At 41.1% G+C, this 15,598-nt stretch overlaps 1 protein-coding gene and 1 pseudogene across 17 annotated transcripts in view; one reads left to right on the top strand and one right to left on the bottom strand.

The window, feature by feature from the left end:
• Abi3bp (ABI family member 3 binding protein) overlaps positions 1–15,598 on the bottom strand; it is a 213,545-nt gene that overhangs the window by 181,849 nt on the left and 16,098 nt on the right. The gene's annotated exons all lie outside the window — the stretch shown is intronic.
• LOC125413091 (host cell factor C1 regulator 1 pseudogene) lies at positions 14,537–14,891 on the top strand (annotated as a pseudogene).

Raw genomic sequence — 15,598 nt, 5'->3', positions numbered from 1 at the left:
CATGCCTTCTTTCTCCCAGCATTCAGTTTAGTTTTCCCCACCTATCTCTATTCTGCCATGTGCAGGCCCAAGATAGTTTCTTTATTCATTAACCAATAAAAGCAACACATATACAGAAGGACTTACCACACCAGTGGGAGAAGGAGAAGGAAAGAGAAAAGGAGAGAGAGAAAGAGGGAGTTTTCAAAAGAAATTAATACACAAGAGGCAGAACCCCAATAGAGAGCTCACAGTAATATTGTGAGTTTAAGTTCATTGTTGACTATATTATGAGTTTGAGTTCATCATTGTCAATATAGGAATTAAAAGCCAGTCTGAGCTACATAGCAAGACTCAGTCTGAAGAGAAAACATAACCCTCCTCTCAAAAAATGAAGGAATTGAAAGAGTGAGAAGGAGAGCAAGTTTGTGCCCATGTACACACACACACACACACACACACACGTACAATTGTCCTTCCCATGCTCTCCCACTATCTCTCTTTTTATCTATATCAATCTCTTTCTTTTAAAGACTGTATTTAAAAGCTCAATTAAAAGCCTTTCTTAGTTAGCTCCAACTCTGCTTCAAAAACCAATGAAGAAAATAAAAATAATACTCTCTAGTAAGTCATCCCTGCCTTAAAAGTAATGTTGAAGAAAATTGAGGCTGATAATATACTGGCTAGCCACAGTAACAATGAACTACAAACCCAGTTTAACAAATACTAACCTAACTGTCTAGACAATCTAGTTGTCTCAACACGTCTCACAATACATCCTGACAAGAGAAAGTATGCACTATTTTCCTTGGTCTCTACAGTTCTATACAAAATATCAGTTAAAAAAACTTTTTAAAAAAATTAAAACTGGGCTAGTGAGATAGCACTTGTCCACAAATCTGTTGTTCTAGGTTGGACTCTGGAACCCATGTAGAGGGAAAGAAGAAACTCCATAAAGTTATTCTCTGGCCTCTATATGTGCACAGTGGTTGAAGTACCCTCATACATACATACAGGATACACAGGCAGGCACACACACACACACACACACACACACACACACACACACACATGTACACACACAGAGAGAGGCATACACAGACACATATACACAGACTAATAACAGATAACGATACTACAAAGAAACAAGATAAGACAACACCAAGAATCAAGGCAAGGAATAGAGTCAGACATTGATATTACACAGATGTTTGCAAAGATCACTCAAGCAACTTAAAATGATTTTTACTTGTAATTATTGCTATGAATTGGGTTGGGGTCATGATCTCAATTCTTGAAGAAGTAGGAACTCAAGTAGAGACCACTGAAGAATGCTGATTACTAGCTTTCTTTTTATTGTTTTCCAAGTGTACTTTCTTACACAACCCAGGACCACCTACCTGTCTGGGGATAGTGCCACCTACAATGGGCTGGGCCCACCCCCTCAGAGTTGCCTATAAGTCTCTTTATGCGGACCTTTTCTGAACAGAGGCTCCTTTCCGCAAAATGATCCTTTCTTTTTTGGTGTCAGGTTAACCAGAAAACAACCAGCACAGAATCACATGACAATAAATGCAGGTGGCTTCAAGGTGCTCAGAACCACACTCAGACAGCGACCAACAAGAAAACAGAATCCTCAGTCCTGTCACCACATGGGGTTGCGTCTCTGGGTAACACAAATGAGCTCAGAACTGAGTCTTTTTCTGAGCTTCTGGAACTTTCCTGCATTTGTTGACATCCCGGTTTCAGTTTTCCAAGCACTGGAGCAGAGAAACCAGTCAGTCACACCCTGATCTTGACCTTCAGACTGTGAGTTAATCCATTGGTCATCTTTAAACTGCTGCGTTTGTAGCTCAATAGGGCAGTGATTGAAACTACTTCAGTGTCTTTATGTTTGGTTACTTGAGGACATGCTTCAAAACCAGTGGTGCTCACACACACATCAATAAAGCTCACAGGAGAAAACAGTAATTATCCAGAGGCTGATTTCAGGCACTGAAAGTATACATTCAACCAAACAAACCTCCCCAGTTAACCAATGTCAGAGTTGGGTTTGCCATTGTGAGTCAGAGTTGATTTTAGACGCAAAAGTTGCCTGTGTTAGTTAACACAGGTAGATGGGTAAACAATGTGTGTGTGTGTGTGTGTGTGCGCGCGCGCGCGTGCGCACGCACACGCGTGCATGTGTGAAGATGCTATAAGAAAATCTATCACTTTGTATGCTAACTTTTTTTTTTTTAAAGAAAGCCAGAAGGAAGTTGAGCACAGCGTAATCTCAGGGCTCATGTGTAGACCATACACATGTTAGGAAGTGATACTTCACTGTAGCATGGGATGAGGCTGACAGCAGTAGATACCATCCAAGGGACTAAGGAAAGAGGAACAACAGCATAAGTAGGGTGCTGGGAATCAAGAGTTGCTGGGACACCTGGATGGATAGAATAGCACAGGAAAGGAAAGCTAGCCTAATTAAATATTAGAATACAGCAACTCACAAGCCCAGATCCAGATGTTATTATCACTGCTGTGACACAAAGAACAAACACAAAATGTCAGTGCTTACCCAAAGCTCAGCTTTCTGTTTGAGACGTTTTCATGCAAATCAGCCTTAAAATTTCCATCAGTAAATCTGTCCCATGTCCAAAATGACCAGTTCAGCAATGTGTCTCTAATTACGTCTCCTCACGTGTTAAATAGCCCACTGTAGTCTCTTTCGAGCGTCACTGGGGAAAACAGCCTCCCAGGCTCCTTTGCTTCCCCACCAACCAGCAGATAATGAATTCAGTGGTATCCTTCGATCCCATGGTTTATCACTAAAATTATATTCTTTCCACCCATCCCCTCATCAGAATCTTCTGGTTATGTCTCACTCAGAATTCCTCAATGAGCCCAGTATCTTGAATCCAGCCTCCCTTGAACCTGTCTCCAATATATATTCAAATTCGCACAGCATTGATGATATCACCACAGACTGATGGTCACTAATATAAACTGGGTCCTCACAACTCTACACAACTTGTTTACCCCTTCATCTTACAACCATGTCAGATTTTCAGCCCTCTCATCTAGCTTCTGTTCCTCCACTCATGGGAAAGCTGAAGCCATTGGACAAGAATTTCCCGAGTCTCACTTCTCAAACTCTCAGTCTTTCTGAACTGGTGCTCTTTCTCCCTTCTTCTGTGTAACAGGGATCATCCTTTTCATACACAGAGACTTCTTTTGGCTGCAGTTTACATTTTATTCATTCTCCACTTTTCCAGGAAAATTACTCTGTTTGGTTTCGTTCTACTTGTCTCTGTCTTTCACAGTCAAATTTCCCTCCTCTTACAATAGCGACAGAACATCGTCCTTAACTGACCCCCGATTCTCAGTGCCTGCCTCTTCTCTTTTCAACCAAGTTCTCCACAGTGTCGACTCGCTGTTTCCAATGCTCTCAGTCCTCAGCCTGTCACCCACTAGGAAAAGGCTTCTGTGTTAGTTGCATAAACAAATCCACTCTGTAAGGTGAGCAGGGGCGGCATTGCACCGGGTTTGGTCGAGTGTTCTCACTTGCACTTCAAACAGCAACAGCACTGGACACTGTGGCCACACTCAGCTTCTATAAAGGCCTGCTTCTCTGGTTGGTCCTCTTCATCTCTGTCACCTTGTCCTGGTTGGTGTGCATTTGTTTGTTTGTTTGTCAATTTGATACAAACTAGAGTCATTTGAGAAGAGAGAACCTACATTAAGAAAATGACTCCTCCATAGGATTGCCTTGCAGAGACGCTGGGTGGGGCTGGAAGAGAATCAGTAGCAACTGAGGAACGCTGCTTCCTGACTTGCTCCTCATGGCTCACTCAGTCTGTTTCATCCCAGCTCCAGGTTCCTGCCCTGAATTTCTTCCTGACTTTCCTCAGGATGCTATTCCTGTGACCTGAGAGATGTAAACCAAAATAAACCCCTTCCTCCCCAAGATGCTTTCAGTCGTGGTGTTTTATCAGAGCAGTGGAAAGCAAACACAGACAAACTGCAAACTTGTATACTTGATCATTAAACATTGGAGGTCTTTGAGGCTCATTCTGAAACCTATTCATTGTGTTTGTACTCATTCCTAATAAACACAACTACCATTTAAGTATTGTTGGCTCCAAAATTTGTAATTATTATCTGGACCTTGTCACTGAGTTCTAGAACTAATTAATATTAAGAAATAAAGACTGAAAAATAAGTTATAGATAATTAAGAAGTTTTAATCTCACCCTGAGCTTTTCATATCAATAAAGGAAATCATCCATACCTAAGTTATAGAAGTTCACAGGCAGAAGCCAGGTATGATTTGTAGTTATTTGCCATGACCTTACCATGCCTAAACTCCCCTTCCACAAGCCAGTCGCTAAGAAAGAGTATAAAGCCAAACCATAAACAATTAAATTAGCCCAATCATGGGTGCAAGTAAACCTGCCTTAGAGGCCAGGACTCTAATTCATCTCCAAACTCTTTTTTCCCCCTCAATCCTGTCTGCTTCAAGGCCAAAGGAAAATTAGAAACCCTATGGATATTGTCTCAAAACTTTGAGTTATACAAATCACTAATATCTTTCAACAAAATTCATTAAAAAAGAATACTCAATGCCACACTTTGAGTGACCATTTGTCAAAATGGTCAATTATTGTTAAATCAAAGAAAAACATCCATATAGTAAACTCTTGGAATGTTTTCATTCTGAACAGAGGAAGCAGTTTCTGATTTTCCATCAGAAGACGGGACTTGAGTGAGGAAAGGATTGGGTTTATATATCAATCATTTTTAAAGAGTCTATTGAGAAATTTCTGTGTCCCAGGCATTTCGCTGGGTGCTCCAGAGAATAAAGTCAAGGAGTGTTAGACATGGAAGTGCCTTGGGGGTCAAAGCAGAAAAGCCCGACAGAGACCTAGACTATTGAATGGCTTTGCCAACATGTCATGGTTAGCATTAACATATTTGCCCTCAACATGTTCTTTTTTTTTTTAACAAACAGCAAGAGTTACAGTATTGCAGAGTCATCTAAAATGCAGGAATACAAGAACCTATTACATCCCTAGATTAAGAGAGAATTTCCCAAAAGGACAAAATGGGCCTAAGCAAAGTCCGTGCATCAGGTCCAGTTTTGTGACTAGCTTAGCTTTTCTTCTAATTTAATCCCAGGAGAGATACATGAAAGCAAACTGGAATCCTACTCTTCAAAATGTTACTGGTGCCCAGAATTGGATTCTCCACATTGTTTCCATGTTGAAAACATGTGTGGAGCATGGCTGCAGACAGAGATCTGGTATCAATAAGTCCAGTCTCTCTCTATTTTGATTCATTAGAAAACTAGGTAGGACCTTCATCCACCAACTTAGTTCTGTCAGTTTCTCTCTGGTGAAGTGAAGGTAGGGAAGCAATATTATCTCTGGGTCTCATGCTACAAAGGGCAAACTATGGCCAGTGGCCTCCACCTGTTTTAATTAAAAAATAAATAAATAATGGCCAACTTGAGAATGATGCATACCATATGCTCTCTAAAACGCAACTCTGTTGTTTACTGACAGATCTTTTAACAGAAAAATCTTGCTACCAGATACTTAAGAGCTAAGCAAACAACAGCATATTGGGTATGTTGCACTAAAAAGCTGCAAAGATTAGTAAAACTTGGTTTCCTAGCTTACTTAAACCTTTGAAAACAATGTGAACAATGCACAAGGGTTGTATGAAATTTTATGTGCCCACATCCATCTCATATCAAAAAGAATAATATGAAAATGTTTCTATATGGGGAGAGGTTAGGTTGAGACAGGGTTTCTCTGTATATCCTTGGCTATCCTGGAACTCACTCTGTAGACCAGGTTGACCTCGAACTCACAGAGATCGGCCTGCCTCTGTCTCCCTAGTGCTGGGATTAAAGGTGTCAGCCATCCTGTCCAGCAAGTTTCTTATATTTTTAAGGCATGAAGCATTATTTTAGAAGTAATGCTTAGTTAGTGGCTTTGTATTTATGTAATGTCCCTGAGTCTAAGAGAATGTGTTCTAAGATATCTTTCCACCTCCCACCATGATGAGCAAAGAATTTTACATTAAAGAACTCTCATGGATAGTGGATTATAGAATCTATGAGGCTTTATAAAATAGTAATATTGAGAGAGTAAGACTTTACTTTGAGAAGTCTAGTGTTGTTCTAAATTTTTAATTATTTTTATCTTATTTTATATATGTGGGTATTTTGCCTGCATGTATGTCTGTTCATCATGGGCATGCCTGGTACCCACAGAATCCAGAAGAGGGCATTATATTACTTAGAACTGGAGTTACAGACAGTTATGAGCTGCCATATGGGTGCTGGGACTCAAACCGAGGTCCTCTGGAAGACCAGCCGGTGCTCTTAACTGCTGAGCCATGTCCCCAACCCTGCCTCAGCGCTGTTCTTGATTAGTAGAGAACTAGCTTTGTTCTTTATCTTTCATCTCTCTTGTACATGAGCGGGCTGGCTGGAGCTGATGCTTCACACAGCTCTGGGCTCTGAACTTGACAAGGAAGGGTAAATAGCATTTGGATCCCATCAGCTCTCAGGACTCAACCAGTTTCTGTTGCAGTAAGGTGTTGTTAAATAAAATATTTCAGATTAATGATGTTCCTTTGATACTTTTGGCCTCTCAGCCTTTTTAAGAACCAACATTGTGAAGAAAAATCTATATATGAATAAGCTGCAAAACTAGTTCCAATTTTAGAATGATTTATTCATATCTCTTTGATACTTTTCTGAGTTCAGCAAGCATATTTATAACTTGCCATTCAAATTTTACTCTATTTAGAAAAAGAAATCTCTTATTAACATTATATGACAGGCAAAAGTTTCATCTAAAATTGGCTCATAGTTTTACTAAATTCATGCAGTCTTCAGAAAAATATGTATTCATATGAAATCTATTTAAGTCAATAGCCACATAACTTTAAGAAAAATGACCAAAATGAAAATTAGGCATGGTGATACTCACTGGGAATCTCAGAATTTAGAAGATGAAGGTAGAATGCTTTTAAGTTCAAGGACAGCCCCAGCAGGCTAAATAGTGAGTTCATATCTAGCTTACACTTCATAGTGAGACTCTGCCTCAAACAAACCAAAAAATCCACTAAAGTGGATGAGATTTAGGCTAGACTGCCATAGGCAAGCTTGGAAAGCTAGAAAGAAAATATAACATGGCCGAATGTGACCCATTTAGAAGGACCTTGCTTCCAGCCTTCCATTAGCATCATACATAGCTGGAATCATGGTAAGAGCAGCAAATCCTGTTTCTCCACTTCAGAGACCTTGTTGTAGCAGCACAACTTCAGATCACCTACCCTAGAACCAGTAGGTCAGTAATGTCTCATTGGCTTGGTTCCAGTGTGTGATACAAAGGTCAGGGAGGAGCAAGCATGATGTAAGTGCTGCAAATCATGAAGGGGAATGTCACAGACCTAAACCAAAGCCAAGATGTCCGCACAGACAGCCTGAAATGAGCCAAAAGTTATGCCCAAAATGATGCAGTTGGTACACCACCCTGCATTTTAGAGATGCAGTTGAAAGAGTACAGCACAGATCTGCATTTGAGAAAACTGAGTCCAAATGAGGTTAGCTGACTTATGTGGGGGCTCTATAACTAAATAGTGGCGTTGCTAAAATCGGAGCCCCGGGATCCTGTTCATGGACCCAGCCCCATACCAGTCACCCCACTGTCCATGCAGAGAAAGAAAAAAAAAAACAAGTACTAAACAAGTACGGAAGGGATGGGCTCGCATGATACACACGCCCGCAGCAAGTCCTCGACTCTGGGTTCCACTATAAACTTGAAAATATCCCCATGAATCATAAATCTTAGCTTCTGTTCTCAGAGCAGCATCTCGATCCAAAGGAGAGCAAAGGAAAACCCCCAAGGCCTCCAAATCTCAGAGCGGGACACAGAGCAGGTGGAAAAGCAGGCCTCTGTTACCAATAGAAAACAAAACCATGCTCTGTGTGTGTGTGTGTGTGAGAGAGAGAGAGAGAGAGAGAGAGAGAGAGAGAGAGAGAGAGAGAGAGAAGGGGGAAGGAGGAAGGAGGAAGAAAGAGGGAGAAAGAGGGAGAAAGAGAAGAAATGAACTTTTCTGGAATCCAGTCAGGGTGGAGTAGAAACAGCCCACGTCGGAGGGTGTTAACCCATTCTGTTATACCATCTTACCATCTTTCAAGATTCAGAGGAGAGGAAATCCCAGGAAACTCAGCAAAGAGAAGGCAGGGGTGGGGATGTTAGGATTTAGTTGAAGATGTGTGTACTTCTTCTCTCCCCCACTCTCACTCATGTAAAGTTAACCTTAATAAAAACCTGCCCTCCAAGCTTTCTCAAAGGAAACCATTGTTAAATGACCTTTGTTTGTGCGCTTTATGTTAAATAAGGATTTACGGTGTTTCTTCCCAGAGAATTCTCCTCTGGGAGCATTTTCATATGTGCAGATGAAACTAATCTGGCCATGCCTCTAAAGTCTGGCTGCAGCCCAAATTCCTTTCTCCGCGATGAGACAACCGACTGTACGCATGAGCAGCTACATGCGTACATTACACAGAAAGAGAAAGGACACTATCCCTACCCCTCTTCTATGGGCCTGGACTGCCTAAGGCACAGTATTTATGAGATGCATCACTGACTGTTTGAGTCAGGGACTATGCTTCCAACTTGTAAACAGTGCTTTTGGTAGAGTCGAGTGGATCACTTTGCCTTTAAAATGGCTTGGGTTTTGCTCCCAGGAGAATTGGAGGCCAAATTGGACACCTGAGGGAAAACAATGATCCCTTCCAAAACAAATACACACACCTACACACACACACACACACACACACACACACACACACACACGCACGCACACAACCTGATGAAGTTCATAGAATAGATGCACAAGTATCAAGTCACCGTATATGACATTTAGAAATGTATGGACCCAAACTGGGATTTGGGATTAAACCGTTTTCAGTTATTCAGAATGAAAGAACTTTAAAACTGGTAACTTCTCTTAAATCTACATCTCAGGTACTCTAGGAAGTTCCCAGACTCTCCCTACATCTGGGAGCCATGGTCTCTGGGGTTTGCTCTCACTCAGCACAGGCAGTGAGGACAGGGGCCCTTCTTTTGTGATTCAAGTTTTCCCTGGATAGCCAGGATTTGCTCTCCCTCTCCTAGTGAACGGAGCTCATGGTGGATACCTGCTATCTCATCTCAGTGTCTTAGGGGAAAGACTAGGAGATGGCACTCACAGGGCTTCTGATCATGTATTCCATGCCAAGCGTTTCCTATTTAAATCCTAATTTTAAATGTCCTGTCTCAAAGAGTCAATCTAGCAAAGGAACCTTAAAGCTGTTTTCTTGGTAATAATAATGGTTTCAAGCAGCTTGCACAACTGGTGATAGCATTTTCTAGATTCAACCATCTCCCGTCTACGTTTAAGCAAACATTTGTGTCTTTCAGGACTTTCTGCAGTGAAGACATTGTTGAATGCCTTTCCCAGCACCCACCTGATGTGTAAATAGAGTGGCCGCTTGATGTGACTTAAGAGACATTAAGATGGTGCCTATCCTTTCGCAAATCTACCCTCTTGGGTGTGCCTGTTGTTTGAAATCACCCCTAAGAGAAGACAAATTGGGTTCACTGGGACTAATGTTTCATCCACATGAAGACTTTTTAGAGGGAAGACACACATTCGCCAGAATAAGTCATTTGCCCCATATTATGGCTGAGAATATGCTGGGGTATCGCACTGGATCCCATTATTGCACACAGTTAGTATATGTTAATAGGATAAAGGGGGAGTAGAGAGTGACTGAGGGTATTTGGGTGGTGTGTGGCAATGGAAGTTCTGGAGGTGACAGTTGTTGGCTAAAGGAAATGCTCGAGGGGCAATAGCAGTCTTCAGGTACTGGGGCCTCGGCTCTCGGAGAAAGGATGCTGAGGTACAGGTCCTCCCATACAGCAAAATATGCTCCCACTTTTATACCTATCTCCTACTCCATATCTTCCCCTCTAATCCTCAAATAAGACAGAAACTGGCAAGTAGAGTTTGGCCTTTGGTATTTAATACCTGGTGATGGATGTCTCATTTGCTTATCAAGCTATTCCTCTTTGTCCCAAGCAAACCATGTGGTTAAAAAAATTAGAAACAAGGTCATCAAAAATAGAACTAAGAGTGGAAATTTAAACAGAAAGGAGAGGTGAGAGGTTTTGCCAGTTAAATCAACATGTGCATTCTCAGCCAAAAAATCGCAGAAATGTGGCCTGAGAAGGGTGTGCCTCCAAAGGGGGTGAAAAGCAGGGCAACTAGAGATGGAATGCCATGCCTTCTCTCAACAGCCTGATTCCCACAGAAGCATTTCTATCTCCTGGTAACTTCACTTCACAGCTCAACGAGCTGTATCTAGAAGTTCCCTAAATCTAAGGTCATTGTCATTAAAACATTCACATTGTAGTTGAAAAATAAAATTTACACTATGAAAATTAAAGTGAGAAAAGTAGGTGAAAATCCCTTGTAAACAGAAGCAGAAGCATACACACACACACATATGCATATATATATACTCTATATACTCTATATTTATAATATATAAGCATATATGTAAACAAACTCTATCTTGACCAAAAGAAGTCTACAAATAAACCAGTGATTTCAAATATTTATTAAGTACCTTTAAGATCTAAAAGTATTCTTTAAGTCAAGAAGAGAAATGAAAGATGATCACGCAGTTAAAAATGTCCCTAAAGTAATCTGCAAATGTACATAAAACAACCAGGTTCTAACAAGCCCTGAAGCACATTGAAGAATCAAACAAAGAGTTATTCTTTTCCTGAGTCAAGACTCTTTATCTCGATGCTATCACCATGTTAAGGCACATTTTAAAAACAACAAATAAACACTTCTATTAAGCCTTCTTTTCCCCCTCATATGCTTGGGGTACTAGAGGATCCATATTAAATATTGAAATGTTTTTCTCTCTTATTGAGTGGTCAGATGTCTCAGCTCTTAGGTAGAAAAAGATGTTCATGCTATATAATACCAGAATCATCTTGTAAATTTGGCATCGCTAACATGCATGATCCGCCCTATGGACAAATGAGCAGATAGAGTGAATTCTCACTACTAGCAGATTGTGTGTTTACAAAGGTTTCTACTTGCTAAAATGCATGTGCCATGCCCAAATCAGTATCCAGTGTATTCTCCCAGTTCTTTGTGAATGGGGACAAATCAATGAAAGACTGGAGCCATTCATTGTTCATCCTCCCACTTGATGTGAACAGCGAGACTCTGACTCTTGGTTTCCGCCCTTACACTGTGAGCATATATCCTTCTCACCATGAGTTTAGAGCCATACTGCCTCAATCTGTGTGGCCTTGTCATGGCTTTATATGACCTATGAGTGTACTACTGTAGGGCAGTCTTCTATCTCTACTGATTTAAAAAAAAATTGAAGTTAGATAAACATTTGGGTATGAGCAACGATATACCAGCCCCAAATATAACATTAATCAGCAACATATATTATATAAGGTGTCTTTTAAGAAAAATACTTGTAAAACTTATTGCACACTGGTCCACTGATGAAAATGCTACCAGAGGCTGATAGGAAGCTGCTTCACCTAGAAAAAATGGTTCAATATTCAACAAGTTGGCTTTGCAGCAATTTTGTAGAAACTACTTCCCAAAGCAAGGATCAACAAAATTATGTTCCATGGTTCACATTTAATTGCTGAGGGATCACCCACCCAGCTTGAAGCAGGGGAAACACCACCACAGAGGCTTCCATTTCCAAGTCCAGTGACCACCTTGTCTCCTGCCTCCTCTTCCGGTCACACTGTGGGCATGGATAAGGCTCACTTTTCTGTATAGTATGGGTTGTCTGTACAACTAACATTCTCATTAATAAAGCATTGCCTTTCGAAGTGTGTAGATTGGTGCCAAGCCTGATTGTCATCAGAGAGATGTCATCCAGCAACTGATGGAAACATCTGTGTGCAGACCCACAGTCAGACATTAGGTGGAGTTTGGGAGCCCTGCCCTTTACTAAACAGAAACGGAGGAGGAGTAGATCAGGGGATGCGGAGAGAAGGGGATAGAAGGGAGAGACGGAGAAGAGAGGAGGAGAGGAAAATGAGGCCAGGATGTAAAACAAAAAAACAAACAAATAAAATAAAGTGGGCCTAGATTGAATTTTGAAGCCAAAAAAGAGAAAGCTTTTTGGCTGCTGAATTCATGTTGCAGAACTCTGGGTCTTGATGATGCAAGAATGCAAGCTACATGCAAAGGAGACAAGGCCTGACCTCACTAAAGGCTGCCTCTGCGCCAGTGCCAGCATCTCCTCTCACATAACAAGAAATCAGTGGAGGTTTCAGCAACTTCATTTGACTTTTACATTTTAAACCAACTGTCTTTATGTTTAAAGAAAGATGCTTAAAAAATTGGTAGAAACTCTCTAAGGGACAGAGGAATAGATTAAAAACTGATGTGATTCTTTCCTATTATAAGTTGATTAAAATATGAATAAAAAGGATAAAACCAAAATGTTGACACTATAAATTTCTGAGAAAAGTCTAGAACAATTAGAATCTTCATATTTTTCCTATTTAAAAACTGTACATCCACTTGGGGAAAGTTTGGCACTTCTTTCAAGATTGAACACTTACTTAATATATTGCAAAAACACTCTCTACCATTGTTACTTCTCAAAGAAAAATGAAAATATTTCTTGGCACACTTACCTACAAGCAAATATTTACAGACCTTTTATTCATTTTTGCTTGAAGCAAGAAACAACCCAAATATCCATCATCGCTGGAGAGGTAAGCACATTGTGCTCCAGGCGTGTAAAGGGATTCTACTCAACTGAAAACGTACGGACGCCTGTGACTGCATGAGCATATTAAAAGCTCTATGAAGAAAACATAGACTAAAAGGGCTGTTCACTACATACTTCTGTAAGGGCAGAAGTCAGAACAGTGTTTCCTAGTGGACTTGGTGGAGGACAATTACTGACCACAGTGCACAATGGAAAGCTCTGGGGACACACAAGTGCCTTACATCTTCATTAACTGTGACAAGCTAAGAATGGATTCCAAATGGATGAAGCAGGCAGGCAGGCAAAGAGGAAACAAGACACCTTTAACCATTTCTTTCAGTTTTGGAGGCTGAAGAAAGTCATGCTTTGCATTTATTTTCCCAATAATGAACAACCTGAGTATTCACTATCTTCCCTGAGAGAAATTCAAAGCGAGGAGTGTTCAGCTGCAGGGTGCAGCATGAGAGGATAGGCCTAGTTTGGACTGGTTGTTTGGCTTGCTTAATTAGGTTTGTTTATTGAAAGTGGATAAAGCAGCAGTAGGAAATGAGCTGTTTTCACTGCTTCCACAGCCCTAGCTTGGCAACTCTGATAAGACCCTTGGAGAAGGTCAAATCAAAGACACCCTGAATCGGAACAAAGGCCACAGGCCACATGAGGCCCCAAAATTCCCTGGATGCTATGTACATTTGTGAAAAAGACAGCCCCGGATCCAGACTGAGATTTTGTCTTGCATAGACACTGCCCTCCCAACTTTATTAACAAGGTCTCTGCTTTGTTAAGGTCTTATTAACTGCCAAGAGTCTGATATTTCTTTGTAACCACTTTATAAAGTGGTGTTTTTGAAAGAATCCATTGTAGATGACTTAAGCAATAATGACATCCATTAACAAAGCTTACTGTACGTAGAGGATTAGGACATATACAGTGTTCTGGGAGAGCCCTGATTGACAGACATGTTTCCTAAGTCTTCTAAATTGTTTTCATAGTTACTGTGTAGTCTCCAGTCAGGAAACTTGTTCACCAGCTCATATGTATTCTCTGTGAAGCTTTTCCAAGAATTAAATGTTTGCAGAAATGTCATCAAACGTTTCAGCTCTCCCATGCAAAATGTGCCCCCTGTTCTTTGTACTTACTTTTAGTGGCTCTTCAGATGCAGCTTCTATAACGTTGCATTATCCTGGATATCTTGTCACCCTTCTACTAGGACAGAAATTACACTTAGACAGTGTTTATTTTTCGTTGCTGTGTATATGAGTGTGTGTGCATGTTCATGTATGTTTGGGTACATGTGTGCAGAGGAAGGGTAAGCACACACATATGTAAAGGTCAGAATATCATCCCTCAGGAGCCATTTATCTTGTGTTTTATTGTTGTTGCCACTGGTTGTTTGGTTGATTTGGTTTGTTTAAAGGGTTTCTCACTAGCCTAAAGTTCATCAAGTTGGCCAGTCTGACTGACCAGGAAGCCCCAGGAATCCACCCATCTCTACTGTCCCAGCACTAAATTACAAGCACATAGCCTAATTGTTTGTTTGTTTTACATGAGTTATGAAGATTGAACTCAAGTCTTCATGCTTGAAAGCAAGAACATTACTGAATGAGCTATGCCCTGAACCGCTTTGTTGTATCTGTAGTCTTCATATTATATTTACAAAATGACTTTTTTAAAAGATGAAAAATTTTCAGGGCCTGGATCCCACCCCTCTATCTACAGGAACCCCGAAACGGAATGATCCTACAACAGTTTCTGGAACAAGGCCCCCCAAGTCGGGACCCACTGGGCCACCACTGGGTGGCTCGCAACATGGACACCAGGGAGCCCTTGCCCAAGCAGTTCCTTTCTGAGGAGAGCATGGCCACCCACTTCTCTCAACTCAGCCTACATAATGACCCCCCCCCACACTATTGTCCCCCTGTGACTTTTCCCCAGGTCCTGTCACCACTCAGGAGCACTTGCCCAGAGCTGCTTCTCTGATGCTATCCTGGGAGCATCATCCCTGAGACCCTCAGGCTACTGAGGCTGGGGGGATACCCCCAGTCCCTTCTACCCTGCATCCCCAGCTGGGGACATCATAGAGCTCTAAGTGCTGATGGCCAGTGTCCCTCCCAACCTTGTTCCTGGACAACAAAGACCAGCAACTCTCCCCTAGAGGGAAGAGGTCCTTCCCCTGTAACAGGATAGATGATACTGAACTCAGTGAAACCCTGAATGGGAGGGGCAGCAGCTTGGGAAAGGGAAAGTATCATCCTGTTAGTGAATAAAGATTTCAGAGCAGTTGGGAAAGAAAAAGAAATTTTCAGTGGCTATCCTGAAAATGCAATCACATGAAGAATGAACTTGACCATGGAGTCAATGCTAAGGCCAAAGAGTGAGAGCTGGGCCTGAATCAAGTTTGTCCTTGAGGACATGGTTGTTCCCCAAAGGGAATTAGGAGATACAGATCAAACTAAAGGGTGGATCTGGTCCTCTGTAAGCTATCTTGGGCACAGGTTGACTCTCTTAAGTGTTAAGAACACCGTTGGCCTCAGGCCTGTCCTGATGTGGCCTCTGGAATAAAGGGCAGACTATTTATGAAGTCATCAGAAGATAGTCTGCTCGAAACCATCACATATTTTCTATGATTTTTTTTTAAAAAATGCTTGTATATTTTCTAACTTACTTCTTGAGTAGCAGTTATGCTTAGTATTTTGTGATCTTGGAAAAGGTAATTGCTCTAAATTTACTTCTCCAAATTTATTTCTATGTATCTTTTGCCCATTTGTCAGGATATATATATATATATATATATAT

The sequence above is a fragment of the Myodes glareolus genome, chromosome 2 (assembly GCF_982192425.1).
Source record: "Myodes glareolus chromosome 2, mMyoGla1.1, whole genome shotgun sequence".
Lineage (NCBI taxonomy): Eukaryota > Metazoa > Chordata > Mammalia > Rodentia > Cricetidae > Myodes > Myodes glareolus.
Note: the sequence above shows the minus strand (reverse complement) of the source record. Positions and strands in the feature narration are given on the sequence as shown.